The following is a 7,206-nucleotide window of genomic DNA, read 5'->3' as shown; positions in this document are numbered from 1 at the left end:
CAACAGGTACAGAGGTGCAGGTACGGAGCGTCAGAGGTTGTTGGTGAATTCCTTCGACAGGAAGTAATCTTGAGATCCGCCCAGTGTAGTTGTAGGTACGCCTCATGGCGTACGCCCTAGATCCGCCCCGCTCGCGTGTCCAGGGGATTCGCCCTCTTAGATACAACCTCTGTGGATACGCCGAGATGAGATCCGCCAAGGCGCGTGTTATTACTGAGCCCAGTTAAGATGTCCGCATCAATTTTGTGTTGATCATCAACTGAAATTTGGATTTGGTTAGTGATTTGGTTAGAGGCCAAAAAAAAAAAGAGAAATTGTGCCATGTATACAAAGGCCAAATTTCAGCTTCTGCAAAGAGTCTATATCATTAAAGTAAATGAAGATACTGAACCAGAAAAAAAAAAAAACTTAGTTTTAAATACCAATTTTAACTAGCTAATTAGTATCACATGCTTTAAATCTAGAGTTGGAAAAGCTTAAAGACAACATTTTATCTCAATATCAAAATAACTTATCTGTCAATTGGTCTATTTGTTTTATAAAGTGGTAACAAATTAGGCTTAAGACAATATTTTATCTCATCAACATCAATGCTAATCCCAACAGGTTCGATTTGGTGAACTGAGTCATGTAATTAGTTGGGTTCTGTCTTCTTTCATGATTCATGCTTATTTTGTTTGTTTTTCATCTTTCATTGACTCTTTTGGTATGAATTTAGTGTACATTGAATAGGGTTTGTTGTTTGTATTCCCTACAAACAACGGGTAAGATCCGCAATTGAATTAAATTTTGCATTTTGCTTCATATAATGTTGTGTAAAGCTTTGTTTTCTCCTAATTTTGGTTACTTTTACACCAAATGTAGGGCTCCACCCAAGTGGGTCTTGCTCCAATGAGGTTTTTGGTTCAGTTTGATGAAATTATAAATTTAGATATGGTTTTTGCGTTATTTTGTGGTTCTGTGCAAGTGGGCTCTTTCAATCTTCAAATTTGTTCTTAGATTGAAGGTAGAGGGAGGGAATTATATGTAGTAGGTTGATTCCTTGGTTCGGGGTTTCATCTTTTGAATACATAAATGAGTTAATTATTATCTTTGGTGCTTAGCAAATAGATTCGGTTTTCAAAATGGATTCTGCATCTTTTAATTTGACAAGCATTTGCTATTTTCAGAGCAAGGGTGTTCTCAATCTAGGATTGTCCTAATAAGTAGTGATAAATGGCATATTCAAACTGTTTTTTTTTTCAATCAGTTCCGAGTGGGTATTTTTATCATATGTGGTGATGAATGGTGATCTTATAGGCTGCCAAATGGTTTATTTTATACATGTTCTTTATTCCTCAGACCCACACACCTGCTTTGAGCGAAGGGGCTGCATACTTTGTGATCTCTTAAGTCAATGATGTTTAAGGAATTTCTGCATTGAAACTCAAATTCGTTTATCCTATGCCTCTGATTTAGATTTTTTATGACTTCCTTTTAGTTATAGTTTGTGAAAAAGGAATCTACTTATTTTGTATTGCCCCTCTTAGACATGCTAAATAAATGTCTCAAGTCTCTAGTTGAATTCTTTATGTTGGCTATCATTTCATAGTGTTATATATGGAGATGCTCAATGTTAGGATAGGGAACCATGTGAGATTAGCGCAAATACATGCTTTGACAGAGGCATGTGATGCATGTCCAGATTTGAAGGTGTTCAATTTGTCACCCATATTTATATGCTAGAAAGTAAACTACGTAGCATTTGGACACATTCTAACATGGAGCAAAGCACTTATGCCCATCACTTATTTGTCTTCAATTTATTTTTGATTTTCCTTCACACTGGTTCTGTTTCATATTGGTTTCTACTTGAACATGGTTTAAATGGAAGGCTCTTGACTGTAAACAATGCCTCTCCTAGAGGATCATGGACATAACGTTCCCCTCACGTATTTGAACCTGCTTTTAGAATCTATGTGGGTAAGATTCTATGTGATATAGACAATGCTCCACTAGAGCAAGTGTTTATTGTAAATTGTATGGTGGTGAATGCTCGGGTAGTGTATGATAGGGAAGGTCGATGGTCACATAGATTTGGTTTTGTGACTATGTCCACGGAAATCGAGTTGAATGATTTATAGTTGCACTTGATGGACATTAAGTGAGGATGTGGTTTTCATTTTCCAAAACTATGTTGGTTCATTTACATGTGGAGAGTAACCGACGAGCTGCAGTTGGTACCTTGACATAGACACAAAATAAATGTTTCAATACTATTTCAACTGTTTTTTGTTTAATAGTATGTGTTTTTGGTCTTGCAGACTTTAGATGGGAGGGAAATCAGAGTCAATATTCCCGAGGAGTTCTCTGTTAGTCTTTACTTTCTTCCTATATCATTAGTTTTTTGTTAGCTAGTTTATGATTTTTTTTTCTTCAGATAATGATATTTTTCCCTGGTGCTTTACTCTCCATTCAATGTTCCACTATGTTATGCTTGGTGAGTTACAATTTTACATAACGAATATTATTAATAATGCAGTAACCATTGGACAAATGAGGATTCCAAGGTTGGACTTTGAAGCTGATGACAGTTATATGATGCAGACCATGTAATATGATGCAGTCATGTCACATCTCATGGTTTGCAAGTCGCATTGCTAATTTCCATTTCCTTTTAGGCTATTGTCATTCGAGCCTCAAGTGATGAATTTGATTTACTAAAAGATAGAGAAGAGGTACAAATGCTAATCATAACGGAAAAGATGAGAAGCTGCCATTATTGAAAGTATATGGTAAGTGATCATTTTTGTTTGTAAAACCATAATTCTGTTATTTTGATAAGATAAGGCAAACTATTAGAGAAGCATATGCATAAAGATATTTCTTAATTTTCTTGCTGCAATATGTATTTGATTTGGAAAAAAAATTAAGGTTAAGGTTACTACCCTTTCTGTCAAGGAGAGAATTAGTGGAGACTTTACTGTTGCAATATGGATTTGATTTGCATTGTTATTCAGCTCCATATTTTGGGATATTGGTTCAAAAAGGTACGAGTTTCACCAATCTATATTTCATTCTTATCAAATTATGAATTACATTTGGCTTATTACTTGGTTGCCTCTTTGATATTCTTGTGTAAAGCAAATATTTGCTCTTTTGGTATAACTACATTGGAGCTGGAATATATGGTTAATGCTCCTTTCTCAATATACCCTCTAATCCCCCAATTTTTTTTTTTATAATAATACCGTTTGAACTTTGAGAAATTTTCATTGACAGTACTGTGTTCTTAAGTCGATGAACATTGTTTTCTATCTGCAACGATATGCATTAAATGTTTTTTTTTTTGCAAATTCTGTTTTGAATCTTAGAGTATTGTCAATTAAATTCTTTATTTTTACTTGAATTTTCTATGTATTGCTTCCTTAACTATTGTTCTCCCTTTCTTGAAATTTAATTCAGAATGAGACATAATTGTTGACTTTAAGCATAATGTTTTTTCGTGGATGCTATCATGATTGAGTATCATCATCGAAGAAAATTAAATGAGCGATAGAGGGTAATCTTCCTCAATATATCATTGAGGAAATGCCAAATTATTTGTGCACTTGTAAATTATATATTTTCACTGAATTAGACAAAAAAACTTATGTTAGATTCGCTTTGTTAATTAATTACAATGTATAACATTATTTTTTTTTAACCTTTGCAGGTCTAAAAAGGTTCAGGTGCTTACATGTGAAAGAATGCTATTAATGTCGATATCTATAGAAGTTAGCTACTGCATTTTAAAAAAGCGATACTTTTATTTTGTTTTTTTTTCTCTTTGTTATTAAGAGATTGGATATTGTGTTTATTTTATAGATATATTGTGTAAATATTTTTATTACCAAGATATTAAAGTATTTATTCCAAACATCAATTTTGAGCTTGATTAACGAAATAACCAACAGACACAAATAGCTCTGATTATTAAAAATTTGCCACGGTTTCAATTTGTCTTATCCACGTGCCTAAATGTAGCTAATAGCAATTACTAAAAGTTGATCAAGTTTGCCACGTTTATGTTAGTGGCTAAGTAAGGATTCAAACCGCACATGTTCTATTTTTGCCACAGTTATACTCGTGGCTAGGTGGGGTTGATTGATGTGGGTCACTATGCTTTGCCACGAGTATTTTATTCTTGCCACGATTATACCTGTGGCAAATTGATATAATTAGCCACAGATTGTTCTGTGGCATAAAAATCAATTTATGCCACAACCATCATTTTCCCGTGGCAACTACATAGCCACACTCACTTACGCCATGGGAGTTCTAATTTGAATTTCCGTGGCTAAATATTATAGCCACGGAAATATTATACTTGTACCACGATTTCAACTGTGGCGCAAGTGATGATTTGTTGTAGTGAAATGGGATTATCCTGGTTATCATAATAGGAGAGGTTATCTATATGGGAAATGCGACGTCTCGTTTCCAGTTGGAGAATGTTCTACATTTAAATTTTCACTCTAAGCTTTGCTAGTGCGACGTGTCGTATCTTGTTTTTCTCCTCAAGCAAGAAGTTAGCTCAATTGTTCTGGGATCCTTATGTCCCTTTTATGATTTCTTCTACAGTTATATGAAAACGCAGATATAAAAGCTAAAACGACAGCAACTAATTATTCATATATCAAAATTTTCTCTGTCTTCTCTCCAATGGTTACCATCTTTGCAGTTTGCAGCATTTCAGAGGTGTACATTCTTACTGGGTTCTAGGTTTTATGGCTTTTGTTACAAAATTTTAAAATAATAGTAATGGCAACAAAATTCTTTCTTAAAAGATTTTAGACATTCTATGACACTTGATAAATGATGCATTTGCTCAATCCATTCTACAGTCAGAAGAAAGCAGTTATGTTCATTCCCCAAGAAAACTCAACAATTCGTTGGATGCTTTTATCTCTTCGTCTCCCTCTTCGGTTTTTTGTTTGCATTCTTTGTTGGTCAATTTTCTTTTCCAAAACACCTTTTTTTGTTGTAAATGCAGGGGAAACATTTTGCCTTCATTTCATCATTTCTTCCTATTCCTTTAGTCCCTATTATGATTTCTTCTATAGTTATAATTTGGTTTGGGGGGTGTTAATTTGGACTATCCTCTTAATCTGTTGTACATACCTTTTCTTTTCTTTTTGGATTCAAACTATTATAGTTGTACAAATTATCCCGGCCTGCACCCATTGATCCAGACAGGTCTAAAGTTCTATAGTAAACAGACTACATGGTTTATTTACCTGCTATGGTCTTTGTATATCTTGCATTATTAATAGATCATGGTTTTCAAAACTTCCTTTGGATCCTTGCATTATTAATAGATCATGGTTTTCAAAACCTTTTTCTGCTCTTCTAAACTTGATTATGTATATAACCAGGTAAATCAATCTTTTCATTTTTGTATCATATGTTATACCAATGATTGTGGATTTGCACTTAGTAGTACGATACAATCACTGTACTTTTAGAACTGTTAAGTTCTGTGGTTCTTTTCCAGAAATTAGTAGTTAGTGTTTATATTATATTTTACCAAATTAATAGTGCAACTCTTGGATTTTATTCTATTTATGCTATATGAAAACTTAATACAGTTAAACTTAATGTGAAGAATTCATGAAAATATAAGTAATGAGAAGATTTGTACCATTTGAGATTACTCCATGATACATGAATTTCCTGTTCTTAGGTGGATTACTTAGAAATGCTTTTATGCCATGGTAAAACACAATGTTAAGCAAACTATATGTCTAAATATGCTTTATTGGAAAAGAAGAAAATAATGACTACATGAGATGAAGAGTTGGAAAACTTAAACTTAGGTTTGTTGTCACTTGCATTATACATTTGGAAGCAAGTGAATTAGAGAAGTTCTTTATTTGCTAATGAATTATCACGTCTAAATTAGTTTTGTGGCTTTTGATGTTGATACACTATTTGGCATGCATCATCAGCATTTACTATAATGTGTAATTCCATAAAATTGAAATTGTATAATACAAAATTAACACCTTTTTAGGTTCCAAACAAGACGTTTCTTGATTGATAAATGAAGTATGTCATACATGTTGTGAATTGTAGATTTGGGTTCTCTTAATTTAGTTTTAGTTTTTACTTTAGATTGTAGATTTGCTCTTGTGGCTTGATTTCAGATTTATTACCATTCTAATGTTTTGTTAGTCTTGCAGGGAGTGGATGCAAATATCACCCATTTTCCCTAATGTCACTACAAAAAAAATGGTCTATTACGACGCTGAAATTTAAGGTTTAACGACGCTTTTTGGTGTCCCTAAACGTTTACCCACGCTTTGTAAAGCGTCGTCGAAAGTGTCATTAAATTGTGTGTCGTTAATTTTAACAACGCAAAAAACCATATGTAGGTAAATTCAGTTCGACGACATATCATGTATAAGCATCGTCATGCTTCCAACGCGTACATTTTTTGCGTCGTCATTTTTTTTATATTATCTATTTTTAATTTCAGAAATTTTCTCTACATTTTAATAAAACGTCGCAAAGTATACGACACATAATTTTTGTTATGTCCTTATTTCGCTTCAGAAAATATTAATAGCGTCTTGAATTCCAAATTGATGACATTTAATTAAAAAAATATCCACATTGTGCTAAATTAAAAAAAATGATGCATATCTTTTTAACGTCCCCAAAATTAAGACACTTAAATATGAATTATTTATGTCATACATATAGTGATAGTTATTTTAGTAAAACAAATGCCTCTGCTATTATTATTATTATTATTATTATTAATATTAATATTACTACTACTAAATATTTACATTTTCCCAAATGAAAAATATACATGAACAATCACACAGAACATCCAAATTAATAAAGAATACAACATTTTATTAAATCACTTTAAACTCAAAAATATATACAAAAAAAAAATCATTACAAATATTTCAACTGTTGAAAAAGAAAAAAGAAAAAGAAAAATACATATACCCAAATAGACCATGGACCAATTTCAGATTTCATGAATCCTCCACGCCATAATCTATTCCTACACAAGTTTCAGCAATAGTTCCTGCAATCACGAAATTATACTTAATAACTTGTCAATTTGTTGAGAGGGCAATTGCATAATCTTGTTTCGGTATAGCAAAAAAACATAGACTTGCTTCAAATAAAGTTTCTAAAAGATGAACATGTTCATAAACAGTAGTC

General features: G+C 32.5%; 1 long non-coding RNA gene across 2 annotated transcripts; it reads left to right on the top strand.

Moving 5' to 3' along the window:
• The first annotated feature begins 535 nt into the window (after positions 1-535).
• On the top strand, positions 536-3,906 carry LOC136225834 (uncharacterized). 2 transcript variants are annotated; one of them, XR_010687336.1, is made up of 3 exons: positions 536-606; positions 2,304-2,351; positions 2,522-3,906. It is a non-coding gene; the product is annotated as an uncharacterized lncRNA (long non-coding RNA). The 2 variants fall into 2 exon arrangements; XR_010687337.1 differs by lacking the exon at positions 536-606 and adding an exon at positions 1,012-1,029.
• The last annotated feature ends 3,300 nt before the right edge of the window (positions 3,907-7,206 follow it).

Source organism: Euphorbia lathyris, chromosome 4 (assembly GCF_963576675.1).
Source record: "Euphorbia lathyris chromosome 4, ddEupLath1.1, whole genome shotgun sequence".
Taxonomy (NCBI): Eukaryota; Viridiplantae; Streptophyta; class Magnoliopsida; order Malpighiales; family Euphorbiaceae; genus Euphorbia; species Euphorbia lathyris.
Note: the sequence above shows the minus strand (reverse complement) of the source record. Positions and strands in the feature narration are given on the sequence as shown.